Below are 18,256 nucleotides of genomic sequence, written 5' to 3' on the forward strand. Positions count from 1 at the left end.
ATACCTTATATTTCAGTATATATATATTTTTAGCTTCCACTATGTGTAGACATTGTGCTAAGTTCCATGCAATGTGGAAATTATCATAGCAAACTGTATTTTTATGCCACACCCTTATTGTGTGAAGTTTATTAACTTGTGATTAAGAAAAACATGAATAAAAGTAATTCTAAGACAATTTGAAGTGAGATATGTGCTGAACTGAGCAATGTCATTTGGAAATGAAGGATAAGGAAAAATTGTTTTGTCTGCAGCCATCAAACTCTTGATGGAAAACAGGGGACTTCAGCTAAGTTTTGCAAAAGGGATTTTATATATACACAGAAGTGGAGAAAAATCTTCTGGGCTCTGGAAATGAAAAACATGGACATATGTGATTATATATAGCAGATTTAGGGCTAAAAGATTTCTTGTGTGTCCAAGAGTGAAGACTGTTAGAGGAAAATTTGAAAGAGCTATCTGGGAAATTGGCTTTGGGCAGACTTCACAGAATCCTAAACATTGGGGTAAGGACTCTGGGCTTAGTTTTTCATCAGTTACTTTTAGGCTTTAAGCAGAGGACATGTATAATTACTGCCTGATGACTCAGTTTGTGTACTTTGAGGATAAGAAGGGCTACTGTATCTGTTATGACATGAAAACAAACTACATGGTTATAACTGGACAAAGACAGACAATGAAATTTAATTTTCTGTGATCCTGAGTATCAGAAGCGAATGGTGGATATTTTAAAACACAATGGTACATCCCAAGAATATGTAGCATCACAATGTGCTAGTTTCTATTGGTCATTTTCACTTACTTTATCTTGTTTATCTTCACATCAAATCTTAATATTTAAACAATTAATATTTCCTCCACCGCTTTTACAACTGTTGGAGAAAAAAACAACAAGGTTAAGAGTTGTTCCTAAGCTATTACATGCCATACAAGAAATTCAACCATAAGTTTGATTGAAAATTTGTGCTCTATTTTCTGCTGCTATCTAGTTCAAGTCTTTAAAAGTATACTAAAATATTTAAAAGTGATTGAGCACATATTATGGTCTAGGCACTATTATTAGTGCTTGGGATATTCAGTTCTAAGAAATGTGTACTATTTTTTTTTATTTTAAAGATGAAGAAACTAAGGCATGAGGGGAATAAATAACTTCTTAATCATGTACCTATTACATAGCAACCACACCAAGCTTTAAACCCAGCGACTATGGCTGCAGAGTACAAACTATGATTATCAGAGTACAATATCTCAATTATTTTCCATTTCATTCTTCTCCAATCCTTTCTATTCCACTCATCTTTCTTTTCTTCTCTCCCTTCTTGTTTTCTTCTCTACTTTTTCCTTCAAACATTAACTTAAGCTCTACAGTGTTCAAGGGTTGTGCATAAACTAAATGACCTAAGATTAATGAACTCCAGTGGAAAGAAACACATAAATTTATCATACCAATGGGTGCCATAGACAGAAATAGAGAAGTATTATTCATGGATATGTACCATGTAAATATTTAAGATATATGTATAAACATATTCACATACATATGCATGCACGCACACACACAGCCACACACACACAAGACTGGCTTTGTTTGATTTCCTGCTTTGTTCCTTCCTATCACAAGCCACTGAAAAATAGTTAGAACCATCCTATTAAAATATTAATCAGATCCTGTGATTTCTCTCGTTTCTCTAAAGCCTTCAAATATTCCTTACAATAGAAGACAAAGTCTTCTTTAGCTACAAAGTTTTGGAGGCTCTGAAGCCCATTACTACCTCTCGAGTAATTCTCTGTACTCCAGCCACATTGGTCATCTTGTTATTCCTTTCACATGAAAGGCTCATTCACACCCAAGAATCTTTGTTCTTGCCGTTCCCTGAATGCCCCTCTCTCAGACATATCTGTGTAGTTTATTCCCCTCCATCTTTCGGTTCCGCATCAGTATTAACTGTTCAGTAAGGCCCTTTCTGATCACCCATTTAAGACTGAACTATACCCTTTTCCATGCACTGTATCCCTTTTGCTGTTTTATTGTCCAATGTAGCATTTAACACCATAGAAATCACTATGTATCTGGCTAATTTGGTGTATTTATTGTCAGTATCTAGCCAATTCCATCTCTATAAAGTAGAAGCTTCAGTAAAGAATGAGTTTCTTCCTGCTTGTGAATGTATGCATCCTTAGCACATGGAATAATGTTTGGTGTATTAATGCTCAGTAGATATTTATTGATGAATGAGAAAACTACTTAGTAGGGGAGGAGAGATGATTAGGAGATGGTTTATAGAGATGGAAACACTTGAACTGACTGTCGAATGATGAATAGGGCATCTGTTGAATGGTGAGTAGGAAGTACTCATATAACATCATCAAACTAGAAAATGGCTTGGCCAACTTAGGGTATTATGAGTAGTTTTGCATGGCTGGATTTGAGCACAGAGCACTAAGAGCTGCAGTGAGAAACAGAGGTGAAGACCTCTGAAGAAAGGCCTCATACATGATGGTGAGAGATAGAAACATCACGGTTGTATTGGGGTGTTGTCCCTGGGTTTTAAGCATGGGAGTGACATGATATGATTCATACATCACATCCCAGCGCAGAGGCTATTTTTTTCTAAATATACTTTCCTAAATACATTTAATATGGTTTCCTAAAATATTATGATAAATGAAGAAATAGTGGTATAGCTTAGAGATAAAGAAAATAATATGTACTTTAGCACTCTCAGTGTGAACTCAGGCAATTACAGTGGAAGTTGAGAAAAACGATGACTTTGAGAGCCACTGAAGAGAAAGAACATTCAGGAAATTGGGGCCAGTCAGTAGGAATATACTGTAAGGATTGTGAAAGGAGTCAAAGATGATCCCCAGGCTTTAGAGTTGGATAACTAGATGACTTCATTCACAAGGATGGACATGGAGAAAGAGGAGGAGGAAGAGAATCAGGGTTAAGCTCACTAGTCCAGTTTGAGCTATGCAAACTTGAGAGCTCTTGTGGTGCTTTCAGAACATGGGCTAGAGTGAGGAAGAGAAAGGGTACAACTTTCTGATGAATCAGGAATGCCTTCAACCTGGTACAAATAATGTAGATCCATTGATATACCTTACACTGAAGTAGAAATTGACTAGTTTATTTTTAAAGGAATTTAGTTTGGCTATAGCTAGACAACTTACAGTAGAATCATCCTGCTGCTTGTTAAAAAGTCAGATTTGATAGGTCTGGGTTTGAATCTGTCTTCTTCTTCTTCTTCTTTTTTTTTTTTTTTTTTTTGGTATTGAGGATGGAACTCGGGACTTTTCACTTGCGAGGCAGGGGCCTGAACCACTGAGCTAAATTCCCAGCCCCATGAATTTGTCTTCTTAATGAGCACTCTTGAGTGACTTCAATGCTGGTGGTCCATGGACCATATTTTTAAAAATGCTAGTTTAGACAAAATCACTAATAAAGCTCAAATCTGATCAGTCACAGGGAAACCTGAGTCCTCCCCATCAGTCTGTACATCACTTTACTTATCAAGCTTTTCTGGCCCACTTCTAACACCGCCTCCTCAAGCATAATTAGCATCCATTGTGTGTACTTTACATCAATTGTCACTAGTTCACACAGCCTTGTGTTGTAGATATCGGTCATTCCATTTTGAAGTTAAAGGAGTTGAGCTCAGAGACCTTAAATAACTTCGCGGAGAACCCCGAGTGTATCAGTAGTAATAGATCATACCTAGGTAATCTCATTCCAAGGTTTGTACCCTTTCCACTGTGGCATCTCACTTCCTCCATAAAAACTTTCTTTACTATCTAATCACTTCACTTGTAAATACTTATTTTTGTGAGGTACATTGTGTGTGTGTGTGTGTGCGTGTGTGTGTGTGTGTGTGTGTGTGTGTGATGTTGGGGACTGCATCTAGAGTCTCAGATGTGATAAGCAAGTGCTCTACCACTGGGCTACACTCCCAGCCCCTTAAATAGTTATTTTTTAAGTACCTCAATTTCAGCCCATGGTACAATCATGCATTATGGTATAGCTAATACACATATTAGAGTTGCATCCTTAAAGCTACATTTTACAGCCACACACCACCTTTCATTATTCTGTCCTCCTTAAAGAGCTTGGCACTCACTAGGACATAAATGGGAACTTAGCAAAAGCTGTACTCAATTTCCCAGAGGTGCTGGATGTTCCAGGGAACGACAGATAGGAACTTCCTGCGTGTTCTGGAATGACTCACCATGTCATAAACTCCCCTTCTTTAACATGAGGAAATTCATATATTTTTTGGTGTTTGAGTCACAAGAATTTCAGGAAGAACAATTATAAACTGCGACCAAACTATAATGAGTTAAGATATGTATATTCATTTGCAAGTAGAATGTGAACTAAGAAAAGATAATGTTCCTTCCAGAAAACAGATTTCCAAAGTCTCTGGGCCAGAAAATTAATAGTTCTGCCCAGCCACCAGAGAATACATTTACTTCTCCCAGAAGCAAGGCAGGTTCAGTGTGTTAGAATCCTTTCATAAACGAAGCTAGGTCTGCTGCAGGGACAAAGCATGAAGTTATAGAGTTGTCAAGAAAAACAAATGCTGGGATCCTGCAGGCTTAAAGACTATTACCTTACTCCTCAAAAGTTATCCAGGGCAGAATAAGAAGTAAGAGGTACCTTGAAAGATGGGTTCAGTGTCATCATTTTCATAACCACAACCGATCCAAAATCTTCCTCCCTGGCTCACCAGGGACTGGGTTCTAACAAGGTGATTGGAATGAAGAACAAATTATTACCGGACCAGGACCAAAGAGAAAGATCTGATAATCTCATATTAAAAACTAGGGTGCATTAAAGCAAGGCCAAGAAAATTGGAAACTTATAATCTTGTTTTGCATATAAGGAAACAAAATGTAAGAAAAACTTTTAACCTGCAATCAATCTATTAACTGAAGAGAGACAGAAACAGAAAAGAGACAGGCAGACAGAAAAGCAAAATAATGAGAAAAGAATCTTGTGATACTTCAAGGACAATAGCGCATTTCAAGTTCATCTGAATAGAGAGAGCAGCCATCCCAAGGCAGTAATAAATAGGTAGCTTATATATTACAAAGTGTAAAAAGCAAAACTTCCTCACAAATGGAGCTAATGTTTTATTAAAAATCAGAACTTGAGCTAATTTGAGGTACAGAAATAAATAGCTAACTATAATCCATAGTATATAGATTCACTGAAGGAAATGGGCAATCCAGGGCCTGTGAGCCATGAAAATAAATGCACAACTGGTATACTTTTCCTTATGCACAACTGGTTAGGGTTCTCATTAACAATTTCAAGGCAGATTTTAACACATATTATTTGGAGATTGTTAAACAGGATATTATTTTCATGAGACATTTTATGCAATGGTATAGATTGAAGTTTTTTCCATCATTCCCTCTTTCCATTACTATCCCCAAATCATGAGTCTATCTTGTGTACTAGAACCAGCTGAAACCTATCTGAAAATTTCTGGTGGGCTAACTGAACAAAACAGGTACACAATATTCCTAACAGCCCATGTCTTTTGGCTAAGCTTATTTTTGTTTGAATGTGACCAGAACATCCAAGACATCAGGCTTATGTTCAAAGAAAAACCCAGTTTTCTACAGGACCAGAATTCTTTTTTTTTTTTTTTGGTACCAGGGATCAAACTTGGGCCCTTGCGCTTGTGCGGCAGGCAGCGAAACCACTGAGCTAAATCCCTGGCCCAAATTATTTTATTCAGTAGTTTTGGTATCTTCTTTTGGTATCTTTTTTTTTTTTTTTTTTGGTACTGGGGTTGAACTCAGGACCTTGCGCTTGTGAGGCAGGCGGCGGAACCACTGAGCTAAATCCCTGGCCCCCCAGAATTCTAATTCAAAGGAACTAAAGCAATCAAGATGTTGTGATTATTTAGGAATTTGAAATGATGGCAATATTAAAAATAAAAAAAATTCGAAATACACTACATAAGGGTTAAAGATAAACTTAGAGAAAGCAGATTTTGGAGACGAAGGCCAAGAAGTGAAACTGCAACAAAACACACCCTCACTAGAAGGTGGCCCAGACGTGCCTTCCTCTGGCTTCACTGCCTATAGTTAATTTAAGAATCACTGGTTTGTTTTATGTTTCAAAAATTACTGTGAAGATGTGTATGTATGTTGTTTGTTAATTCCTTATTTATTAAAGAAGGCCCAAGAGTAACCAGAAGAGAATGATATGAACAAGATGAAGGAATTGGACTCCAATGTTCATCATTCCATAGAAATAGTAATTTAAACAATGACCCATACATAATACCTTCACAAGAGCTAAAGAAACCAGGCACAACATTACTGGATCTAAATATAGCACAGAAATAAGAAAAAATGCATAGAAGATGGTAGGAGAGACAATTTAGATTATCCACATCACTCCTCTCCCAACTCCAAGCCATAAGGATGAAGAAGAAGGAAGGGAGTTGAAAATTTGGCCTAGGACCCCAACAGCATACCTATCTCAGTTCAAAACCCAGCACTGGGCACATCCCCACAGCCCCAGACTCCAGGTTGGTATTAGAGAATTAAGTTTCCAGGCCCACCCTGGTGCCAGCTGGGATCCCGCATTCTCAGGTTCCAGGCCTGCCTGGAAAACTTGGTCTTCAAGAAAACCCCCTTCCAGGTCAGCACAGCAACTTCCAGTTCCAGACAAGCACAGAACCAGCCAAGACTCAGCCACCCCAAGGTTCAGGCTTGCTCCAGCAACAGGCCAGTCCCTAGTTATCAGTTCAGTGCCTGCAAATACATATTTTCAGGCCAGCCCCTGTAGGTATAGACTCCAGGCTAGCCAAGTCCCAGATTAACCCCTGTAGCCCAGATTCCAAGCCTATCCCACCCTCCATCCCAGCTCAGAGTCAGGGTGGTCCACACTGCTTCAGGCTTCACGTCTACCCCAGTGCCAGGTTAGCACCACTGAACATAACCACCAAATTTAGTACCATATTCAGGGAATGATACATTATGATCAAGTGGGATTTATCCCAGAGATTCAAGGTCGTATATACAAATCTATAAATATGAGGCCGTATTAACAGAATGAAGGACAAAAACCATACGATCATCTCAACAGATCCAGAAAAAGCATTTAATAAAATTCAATATCCTTTCATGAGCAAAACTCTTTAACAAATTCGATATAGAAAGAATACACTTTAACATAATAAAAGTCATACATTACAGAACCAATGGATAACATCCTGCTCAATGGTTACAAGTTAAAAGCATTTCCTCTATGGTGAGGAATATGACAAGGATGCCAACTGTCACCACTTCTTTTCAACATAATACTGGAAGTTCTAGCCAGTAAAATTAGGCAAGAAAAAAGAAACCAGAAAGGAAGAAGTTAAATTGTCCATTTGCAGATTATAAGTTCTAGAAAGCCCTACAAACATCACCTAAAAGATGTTAGAATTAATTTAAACATTCAGTAAAGGTACAGATTACAAAGTCCACACACAAAATCAGTAGTTTTTCTATACATTGTCAAAGAACTGTCCAAAAAATTCAAGAAAACAATCCCATTTACAAAACCATTTAAAAAACTTAGAAATAAATTTAATAAAAAAGATGAAAGATCTGTACATTGAAAATCATAAAACATAGATGAAAGATATTGAATAAGACACAAATAAGTGGCAAGATAGTCTACATTCATGGATCAAAATAAATAACATTGTTAAATGTCTACATGCCCCAAAGTCATTTACAGATTCAATGATCAGCACTGAACATACTTAGCCATGAACTAATCATGATTGTCCTTGAATGTGCTTAGCAATGAACATATTTAGCACTGAACATGACCAGTACTGAATATGCTTTGCACTGAGCTTAATTTGCACTGAACATGCTTAGGCCTGAACATATTTGGTCCCCGATTAATATGCTTAGCAATGAACATGTTCAGCACTGAATATGATTAGCACAGAACATGCTTAGCATTGAACATACTTAGCCTTGAATTAACATCTTTAGCCTTGAACATGTTCAGCACTGAACACATTCTATACTGAACATACATAACACCAAGGATTATTAGCACTGAGCATGCCTGGCACTGAACATATTTGTCCCTGAAGATGTTCACCACTGAACTCTTTGCTCCAAGTTCCTCACACTCCATGCTGCTTCTAATCTTGTAATTTGGGTCATGTTGTGCTTAGTTAGCATGCCCTTTGCACCTTCCTTTAACTTGGTAATACTTACTTATCTTCTAGGACTCAGCTCAATGTCTTTTTCTTTCAGTATATTCTATGTGTGCCCTGCATTCCTAAAACCTTCTCCTGTTCTTTTCATTTTGGTTAGTCTGAATACTGCAATAAATCCTGAAGATGCTGAATGTGGAGGCTGTGTAATGACTGCTCTGTGTTTGGCAGATTCTCTAGAAATGAGGTTGGAGGGGGACTCCTCCATGATCATCACAGAGACTTAAGAGAAGAGACAAGAAGTAGGCAGTCTCCTGTAACCAAAAGCAGATTTCATGTGGTAATTCCATTATTTGTGCAAAATAGTATGTGAACTTCCAAAACCTTCTAATAATACATTTTGAAAATTGCATAAATAAATATGCATCTCAGCCTAGTATGTACATTTTGAATGCATCTGTTATTTTTGAAAATGACTCCCAACCTCTTTAAAAACCAGAACATTAAGAGCCAGCTGCTTGTCACTAATCACCAGCCAAATTTTCCCCACCTACACTCTACCCATTTATCTATTCCTTCTTTATTTTTTATAGGTGAGAACTTCTCCTGGGTGTTCACTTTCTAAAAATGGAAATGCATAAATTGCTTCAAAAATTTCAAAGTTGAATATTTATGAAAATGTCAGTACAAAACATGTGTTATTAGAAAAATTTGAACTAAAAATAATGACTGATTCTATTTCAACTGAATAGATAACATCTCTTAAAGTTCTCAAACTAGGAGAAAATAAATCATGTAGCTTGGGGGAAGTTTACTTTTTGAGCAAAGCATGTGGACAGTACATGCAATCAGAGATAACCAGAAAACACAATGAAGCTATATTTCTTTTAGACCTTTTTGCATTTTTAATTGTTTTTACCAGTCATGTTAATAATAGTTATGCTCTAAAACACAAGCCTACCTTAAAGCATTTTCTTGTAAATGTTTTTAATTGTTCCCATAGAAACAGATGAGAATGATTATTTTAAAATTCATTCCTCTGGAACCTCACAAAAGTATTTTTTTAAATTGTGACACCATCTATTGTAATTAGCCTTGACATATAATCATTTTGTTGAAACAATTATTTATAGCATCAATGTATGTATACTCAACAAATGTTTAAATTAGTCTAGGTTCGTGTATTAACTGATCTCTTAATAGCATATAGGAAAGTAATTTTCCAAAGAGTTTCATGATTTAATGAAAAAAATAAGCCTGAGATTTTATTCAAGCTAGTAGTATGCTAGTATCCCCTCTTTTTTGTTTGTTTAACACTTGGAAGTAAATGCTTTTCTTAATTGAAATGAAACCTATAATTATGTAATTATATGAAAACTGCATTTATTGATCTCTCTCAAACTTAGTTCTTCTTTAATGTTTTCTATCATTTGGGAGTTACCAAGTTCTATTAATTTTATCTAGGACATAGATCTTATAATATATACTCTCTTCTTCACTACTGTAATATCAATAAAATCATCATCTCCTCCCTAGACTACTACAATAACTTCTTAAATATTATTCTCTCTTGCTCTATAATTTTCATATAGCAGCTAGAAAAACAATTTTAAAAGCAATTTTCTTACATCACTTGTATACTTAAAACACTTTCATGGCTTCTCTTTACATTTAGAATAAAATCCAATATTTATTCTGACACCATGTCTGTGGCCTCTTTTGCTTGGCCTTCTCTTCAGCATCATTCCCCACTTCTCTTTTCAATCACTAATCTGTTGGCAAATATTCCTCAAGTCTTTCCTGTGTTTTATCCTATACTCTCTGTCTGAAATTTCCTACCTTTCTTCTCTGTACTGACAGCTGCTTATCTTTTAGGGTTCTGTGTAAATGTTTCTTCCTTAAAAAGAAAGTCTTCCCCTCATGGTTGATGGTATTGTTGACTTTAATTATTTTGTGGGCACTGCATTTGGGTTCTGGGTTAACTCCTCATCAGAACCAGAACATATCCCTGCCTTTGACATTTTATGAAATAGTGACAGTGAGTCAGTTTGAACTTAGGTCTTAAGAGATCTCAATGGGCATATCAGTTCTCCAGAGACTCAGAATATATAGGGATGATTTATTTTAAGGAATTGAGTATAAGAATAATTTATAAGGAATTGAGGATAGGTCAGTAGGAAGGAAAGTTCAGCAAAGAATTTGTGTTCTTAGTCTGAAACGTGTAGTGTAGGCTAGCAGACAGAGAGCCCAGGTTCCTCTTCTTCAGGAAATCTCAGCTCCTAATCTTATGGCTTTTCACTGATTTGTGCCCAACCTGACCATCAGACTCTTGGCTGAGGACAGACATGTGAGGGAGCTCTGCTGAAATTAGACTCTGTCATCTTATCAATGTAAAGATATTAAAATGCTTTGTATTGGGCACTTTCTGCTAAGGTTTATGGAAGTGAAATAAATTGGCCAAGATCTTACAGCTTATAATAGAAGAATGAATACATGCACTCGTCTGTCCTTTTTTATTTATTTGTATGTGTTTATGATGAATAATAATTAAATTCATCTTGGGAATTGGTACACGTACATATCATACCTTAATCAGTTTTACTTCCCTTTCCCCTCCACACATTCCCTCCCCCTCCCACTCTTGATTCCCTTCTCATCTCCACAGAGTCTACCTCCTTGATTCCTATCATCTCTCTTTTATTGTGCTCTATAAATTACGTATATTTTGGGCTTCTCATATAAGACAAACCATGCAATATTTAATTTTCTGTGTCTGACTTGTTTCACTTAGCATTGTGGTCTCAAGATGAATCCATTGTCCTACAAGTGGCTCAAGTTATCTTTTTTAGGGCTGAGATGGCTGAGTAGTACTCCATTGTGCATGTGACACACATGCACACACATTTTCTATCCATTCTTTATCTGTTCCTTTGTTGATGAGCATATAGCCCATTTCCAAACTTTATTTGCTACAAATTGTGCTGAGAAAAACATGGGCATGTGTCTTCTATTTTTTTAAATAACATTTTAGAGGAATAAATTATGTTGTCAGTTTAATACCCCAATCACAGTAAAACTTTGCACATTGCACGGTAATACCCTACAGTTACTTTGGCTGAAGAAAAATGGGAGAATATTCAAAGGAGGAAGTAATAGGGAGATCAACTTAGTGATGGTGACCAAAGAAGACTACACTCAGGAAAGTCTTCAATCTGAGGTCTGAAGAATAAAAAGGTGTTACCCAGCACAGAATGGATGTAAATCAAACATCTCAGGGGGAGGGAAGAGCAAGTGGAAAATTTTCAGGAAAGGAAAAGTTGAGTTTTCTTGAAGAACAAAACAGAAGGTAAATGTGGCTAGGGTAGATTGGTAATGAAGAATGCAGTGATATGAGGTTAGAGGAGCCAGGAGTGTGAGACCATAAGTAAGACCTTATAGATAATAACACCGAAAACCATGAAAGAGTTTAAATACTAAGTGATATAATTCAACTTTTATTTTGAAAATACCACCTTGTCATGTACTTGATGATGAAACTTGAAGAGGAACTGTAAAAATTAATATTGATTATCTTTTATTAGAGTTTGTTTGCAATACAGGATAATCATGTTTGTTTTAGGGCATTGGTACATACATATAACATATCTTCATTTTGGCTTGAGAAATACCTAGGAGACTAGTGAAGTACACCTCCAGATGTGTCTAGGAAGATGATGGCATGAGTGTGGGGACTATATCTGGTCCCTGGCTTCCTCCTCTCTGGTGCTCTTCCCTTCTCTGTTTCCCAAGTGCCATGAAATGAACAGTTTTGCTTTATCATACCATTCCATCCTGATTTTCCTGCTTGAAGCCTTCTGACCATGAACTAAAACCCCTGAAACTGTGAGCCAAAATAAAATGTTCTTCCTTTAAATCACAGGTATAAAGCATTATGTCCCAGTAACAGGAAAGCTGACCAATATAGTAAGAGAAAACATTCACGGTTATAGTTGAAGCAATAAGGATGGTGACATTCTACAAGGAGCAGGAATAACTGAAAAGAGAAATGAGAAGGGAAATCTGCTTCATGTGCACTGGGTAGTTGATGTTTTTAAACCAGCATGTGATTAAGATACAGAAGGATACATCTGATAATTATGCTCAAGGTTCTGGCCTTAGGTGTTGTATTAGACTGGGTCCCAGAAAGAAATGGAATAACAAACTGAGTAACTTGAAAAGAGTTTAATAAATAGTTAATTACAAATATATGAGCAGGGTACTTTGTAAATCCAAAGAGGATGGAGCAGAGTGCCAGAAGTTAACCAAAAACAGGTCTGTGACCACCGCAGTCCTGAAAGGGTAAGAGGAAAAGACACTTACTAAAATCTGTAACAGGATTCTAACTGGAGCTATGACTGTTGACCTTGGGAATGTAGCAGGAAGGCAGAGCCAGGGAAATAAATAATCTGACCTCAGATCACTTGTAAGTGCTTTCCATTAGCTAAACTCTTTACAAGTCAAAACACAAAGGAATCTGTGAATGGAATTAAAACAGACCAACTTTCCAGCACAGAACAAGGCAAAAGAGAAAGTATAGAGTAAACTGAAAGGTACCCAGCCTAACAGAGCTGGAATAATAGCCTTACATATTGAATTTGGACCAATAGATGATGGGCCAAATACAATGAGAGAAAAATTTACTCTTCATAAAAAGGACCCCATTATGCACCTTTGGTGGAAAAACCTAGCTGTACATTTTCATTCTGGTGAACAAATGGCTTAATAGCTGTACACAAAACAAAAGGTATTCAACTTAGTTGACAATAGACTTTAGTGTGTATGCTGCCAAAGTGAGCATGACAATAGACTTTAGATAAAATATGAAATAGGGTAATAAAACTTTTGGTTTAGAATTATTTATTTTAGAAATACCTGACATTGAGATTTTGGTTACACATTTGAGAGCTCATCCAAGCTGTACAAGGAAGGGTGCAAAGGTATTTCCTGATGAACACAACTGATCTATGGAAGTAAATGTATTTTCAGTGTCTAGAACACAGACAGCTAGTGGCCATGGACAATGGTATTGCTGGGTAGCCTAGTTCAAAATTTATGTCAGCTAAAGAGCCAAAGATCAGAGCACTTTAGTTTGTCATTATGATTCAGGGAAGGTATATTATAGTAAAAACAAAAGGAGCATATGGTAAAGGTCAGTACAGTTAGAATGGCATACAATTATTGCGCAAACCAAACACATATGTAAGTAGAAGGAAGTGCTATTAAAAACTGCTCTACAACAACAAGCATGAATTGGGACTCCCCCAACCAAGCTGTGATGAACGGTCACTGTAAGTTGAGCACAGTGATTAAGAACATACGGCCTAGCAGCTGGACAGTGCTGGGTTGAAAATCTTTGAGCCATTACTAACCATGTGAACCTGGGTCAGTTACCTCACATCTCTTTGTCGCAGTTCCCTCACCAGCAAAATGGAAATTTCCACAATACTACTTTCCTCGTAGGTTTACTGAGGCTCAAATCTATTCACACATGCATAGCACTTATAGTGTTTTTTTATGTAGTAAGAGCCATGAAAACATTTGCAATCGTCATATATTTTGAATGAGTATGCACACATTCAAGTTCTGGTATCAGTTCTGACAGCATGACCTTGCCGCGTGATTTTGAGCAAATAGACAAGGGAGTCCAACTGGGTAAGTTGTCCAATGAAGACTTCAGTTAGGTTGCTCCCACAACATTGATTTTAATTTTCATGGCTGTCAATGAAAATCATCTGGGGACCTTAAAAATTTAATGCCTGGATCTCAGCACCAGAGATTTAGATTTTATTGATCTGAGATGGAATCTTAGCTTTCAGATATTTCTTGTTGTTATTATTAATAGACTTTACTTTTAGATAATTTATTTTTAATTGTCTTTATATTTTAGAGTTATTTAGATTTACAGAAAAATCAAACTTCTAGCACAGAATTCCCAATGTATATCAACACCACCAAACCCTGTTCCTGCTATTGACATCTTACATTATGAACATGCCACATTGTTCTGTTCTAGAATTTCATCCAGGATGCCACATTAAATCTAGTCATCACATCACTTTGGTCTCACACACTGCTTATCCCTGATTACACTGACCAGTTTTAGGAACATAGACCAACTATATTGTAAGATCCCTATCATAGCCACTATTCTGTTACTGGGACAAAATATCCAGCACCTACAACTTAAGGGAGGAGAGGTTTATTTGGCTCACAGTTTCATTCCATGGTTGAGTGGTTGCATGGCAGAAACAGGATGTCACAGGACCCTGAAAGAGGAAAAGGTGCTCAAATCATGACACCCAAGAAGCAGAGAGAGAAGCTTCCTCCACAGTAGAGGAGAGCTGCTTACACATAGTGAATATGAAGCAGAGAGAGAGAGAGAGAGAGAGAGAGAGAGAGAGAGAGAGAGAGAGAGAGAGAGAGAGAGAGAGGGAGAGAGGGAGAAGAGAAAAGGGGAAGAGGGAGGAAGAGATGAACCCTTCCCGGCCACATCCCAGTGACCTACCTCCTCCACCTGGCCCAATCTCCTAACAGCAAGTCAGCTATGAACTCATCCGTGGACTAAGTCTCTTGTGATTATCAGAAGCCCTTGATCCAATCACTTTTCAAAAGCTCCACCTGTGAGCCCACGAGGCTTTGGGGGAACATCTAGATATAAACCATAATATCATATTTAAGGGAGTTACACTCCCCCTCCTTTCTGGTACTATATCTACATAATTTATTTGAAATTCTTCTGCACAGGATAATTGCTCTTCTATTCACTAAGATTTTAAGTAATATATATATATATATATCAATATGGAGTTAGAAATTTATTTCATACTTTGGATCTTCATCCAATGTTGCTATATTTTATTGCTCAAATCATTCCAGTTTTGGACATTGGGGTATCTTTCAATTAGTTTCCATGTCACTTTATCATATCTTAATCATTGTGTGTGTGTGTATGTGCTTGTTTGTTTGAATCACTTCCATCCTTCTGATAATATCATGTGCTCTAGGCTCATCTTGCATAATCCCTGTTCCCTTCCTAGAATCAGACATTTCTTCAAGTTTAATGATTATAAATAACATTATTGTTAACATTTGTGTGGAGCATTTTGTGTGAGCATAAGTTTTTAATTCAACTGAGTAAATACTTAGGAGCACAATTGCTGATTTGTAGGATAACACTATGCTTAAATTTGTAGGAAGCTGTTAAACTATCTTCTAAAGTGGGAGGACCATTCTGCATCTTTATCAGCAATGAACGAGGGTTCTCTTTCTCTGCATCCTCTCTAGTTTGTTTTTTTTTTTTGTACCGGAGGTCGAACTCGGGTCCTTGCACTTGCAGGGCAGGCAGAAGAACCACTGAGCTAAATCCCCGGCTCCTCTCTCTAGTTTTTAGCACCATCAAGTTTGGGAACTTTTAGCCACTCTAGTAAGTGTGTAAAATATATCATTGTTGTTCAATTTACAGTTCTCTGGTGGCAAGTGACATTGAACACCTTCTCATATAATTACTTCTATCTGTGCTTTAGTGAGATGTCTGTGCAGATTTTTTGCACATTTTTAAATAAGATGTTTCTTATTGTTGAGTTTTAATAGTTATTTGTACATCTTGCATAGGAGTCCTTTATCAGATATGCGTTTTGCAAATATTTTTTACAAGTCTCTTTTCAAGCCTAGTTGCTATATCACTGCTCTTTGAACTTGTTGCACAGATAAACACACTTGCATACAACACAGAAACATACACATTCACATACATGCACTTCCAATTATGATGCATTTTTTGAAGCAAAATAGCATTATGTATCTCTTCATGCTACCATTCGAAGGCTCCACACCTCCATTCACGATTCATGATCCCCACCCTGTGTCATAGGCTTCCTTTCAAATCTATACTTAGGTGCATACACAGTGTGAATTCTCTAGTGAATTCAAAGCATCCCTTACTCTGGCATGTAAAGTTGCTCTCAGCTGCTCAGGGTTTTGTTAGCGGGACAGATCGGCTCTCATACAGATTCTGGTAGAGAAGGATTTGTTTGTATTATATTTTGGAAGGACACAGACACAAGAATGGATAAACAATAATTGATTTTTTTTTGAAAACAGCATTAGGTCATGTTCTCTGTGGCTTAGCAACCAGACCTCGCACACGTGAAAGGAGCATCACATGGACGCTGTATCCCTGAGGTTAGAGACTCAGCTCACAAAAATGAGAAGAAATGTCACATACTGCTCCAACTCCATATAATGAAATTTTGTTATAAAGGCTGCATTACTAGGAATCACGTTCTTGTTTTACAGCAGCTGGGAATCAATTCATTTCTCAGAAGTCAATTGGCAAGCAAAAAGGAGTACTCTTCCTATAGCAAGAGGAAAATGTAAAGTGGTGAACAGAAGCCCTCACTTCTAAGTGACTTTCTCCTATACTTTTGCAGGGAAGAACAGACAGTTTTTATAAAGGAGAAATGGGATGTCTGAACTGAAATGGAACACATGGACTGAAATAGAATCTTACAGAACTGGATAGCACAGCACAGGAGTCAAAGTTCTTCAATGTCAGTACTAAAACATACAACATACATTTACAGTCTCCCTCTTTTTCTCAATTTAGTACAAACTCATCGCATTCAAAATCTTCCCCAGTCTGGACATAACCGCTCTTCCATGCTCATGTCTCTCTTTATTAACCACCCTCATGTTAACTTGTCAGTTACTCATTTCAACCTAAGCTTGGTATAGATGCTCATGACTGGCTTTTTCTTTCTATTCTCTCCAATTGGAATGGGTTTCTTATCTCTTCTCACTTCCCATTTTAATTTGCTCAATCTTTCCTTCACAAAGCCAGCTCAACTATTACGTCCTGCTAAAAGACTTCCTTAAAGTTTCCTGGTGTTACCAGCCATATCCTTCTGGGTTTAGCACTTACTTCATTTGACATCAGTTAGCAAATTTAAACACCACTTCTTTTGTTACATGGAAAGCTTCTTAGTAGCAAGGTTCTCTCTTGATTATTTAAACTTTATATAAATCATGAAAGCAAGACAGTGTTTTGAAATAGGGTTCACGTTATACTATCTTGAACTGGATTTGTCCAAGAAAAAAAAAAGAAGAATTTTTGGTAGTTGACCAGTCATTGTAGGGAACTCCTTGGGCAAAAAATAAACAAAATAGAAGAAAATGTGTCATTTACTGAGGTAAAATAATGACTGATATTTTTGGCAGTGCTGGAGATTGAATCCAGAGCCTCACACACACTATGAAAACGTTATATCAAGCTACTAACCCAGTTACCCTCTTTTTCCTTTGTTTTTGAGACAGGATCTCACTAAGATGTCAAAGCTGGCCTTGAGCTTGTGATCATTTTCCTGCCTCAGCCTCTGAGCATCTGGAATTACAGATGTTCACCACTGCACACCACTGACTTTCTTTTACAGTTCTTCCCACAGCCAGCTATTTGTGGCCATGGGTTTTCACTTAGGCAACATTTTCCTTCACTAGTCTCAACAACAGCTCTCACCAAAATCAGCTAGTGACTGAATGATAACTCCCAACTCTGAGAATAAATTACCTCTATCCCTTAATATAAAGCTGGGTGAAGATTGGGCAGCTGCAGGAAGCCGTGAGGGTGAGGGATTGAAGCAATTCCATTTCCGCACAATCAGGCAACACAGAGGGGAACTGATCAAATATATTTTAATGGGACTTAAATTGCTTTTGTCTTCATTAATTCCTGGAGGAAGTAAGTTTCCAGTCATAGAAAATGATTATTTTCTTTGCAGCAGATGCTCTTACCCAGGAACTCACATGTGCGATGACTCTCACGTGGAGAACAGCAAGTCTCCCTCTTCAGCCCTGGCACTTGCAGGTGAAGGAGCAGGCAGCTGAAGATTCTCTGGCCTAAATCCATTCTATTTTATTCCAGAGAAGGATTAGAGCAATAGTCAGAAAATTTCCACTGCATCTGAATAAGTAATAAAAGAGAGAATTGCAGGAGTCTGAGCAATGTTCCTCAGTTTATTTCCTTGAAGGCACATCTTATTCTC

Source organism: Heterocephalus glaber, unplaced genomic scaffold (assembly GCF_053883595.1).
Source record: "Heterocephalus glaber isolate CG9 unplaced genomic scaffold, H.glaber_assembly_v1.0 deba00001561, whole genome shotgun sequence".
Lineage (NCBI taxonomy): Eukaryota > Metazoa > Chordata > Mammalia > Rodentia > Bathyergidae > Heterocephalus > Heterocephalus glaber.